Genomic DNA, 1,339 nt, shown 5'->3' with positions numbered 1-1,339 from the left:
ACATATGGAGAAATAAACATCAGTCAGTCAGGCAGGCAGCCATGGTGATGTCTTGAATAAACTCCCGACTACCAAAAATAGGTTTTCTTTAAGTTGGCTGACATCAAGGTACGTGAAGGCCCCAGGTGTTTTATAGTGATTGGTTTCCAAATCACAATCAATACTATTAACGTGGGAATAAAATAGACGTATAAAAAGGCAGCCCCGGTACCTTGTTGATTCAATATGTTATACTATCTACTAAGTGTTGCCAGGTACTAGCACCAAATCTTTAATTGCATTCTCACACAATTGTGAATGCAGAGAATTCCCTGTGTTAACCTTCATAAAATTGGCAGAAAAAAAACACTCACTACAAATTGTATTTCAATGAAAGTTATTGAAAATATTGACAAGACCTGGAGAAAGCAAGCTACTAGCTAAAATCACAATATTCACTATTTCACAGAGCTCCAAACTTTATATGTCATTTGTAATATGCTTACTTGTGAGGTACAGCTATACTGTAATATACTTTCTCATTTAAACAATGCCCACACTTGATACATTTCAGTGCAAGAAATGGGTCAATCTAATGCGTTTACAAGTTGTTTCTCTACTCCAATAATTCATCTGCTTGAATTTGACTTCGTCTAAAATATTTTTAATGTGGCACTGGATAGAATGAAGTATTTTAGAGAAATTCAATTTAGATAGAACCCATTATGCTAGGATATTATTATATCTGTAAGAATCCAAGCATTCTGGGTTAACAGCAAACACATAAGAAATCAATACATCTTGGTTTTAACCAACATTCCAAATTAAAGGTAAATACTACCACAATTTATTTATTTAATTTGAAAATAATATCTGCTTCAAAAATTCATGCATTTAAATTAGACTGATAGTTCATTTTTCATTCATTAAGTCATATCTGGATTTATTAAAAGGATACCTTTTGACCTGGCCTTCGACCAACGGCAGTGAAGTAAAGTTCAACAATGAAATATTCTTGGTGCTACAATTAGGACCTGGTTACTATATTTCACTCTACATTGTCTGAATTAATTACTGCTCTGTGGAATATCAAGCAAAATATACATTTTCTTTCTATTTTAATAACTCAGACTGTTTCATAAAGGCAAGATCAAAAGGTACATTATCCAGGAGAATTGAATAGCCAGGATTTCATGGATATTTTTAATTACATTGATTGCGGTCATAATTTATTGTCCATTTTTTGCACTAACCGAAAATCTGGCAATAAAAAAGAAATAGACTGAACAAAAACAGTCTTTGTATTTCTCCACAAAAACCTTGGTTTATCTGAATTAAATTGTGATTCAGACACAATTAG

The sequence above is a fragment of the Saccoglossus kowalevskii genome, chromosome 14 (genome assembly GCF_978046115.1).
Source record: "Saccoglossus kowalevskii chromosome 14, keSacKowa6.1, whole genome shotgun sequence".
In the NCBI taxonomy this organism is placed as follows: Eukaryota; Metazoa; Hemichordata; class Enteropneusta; family Harrimaniidae; genus Saccoglossus; species Saccoglossus kowalevskii.
This window is presented reverse-complemented; position numbering follows the sequence as displayed.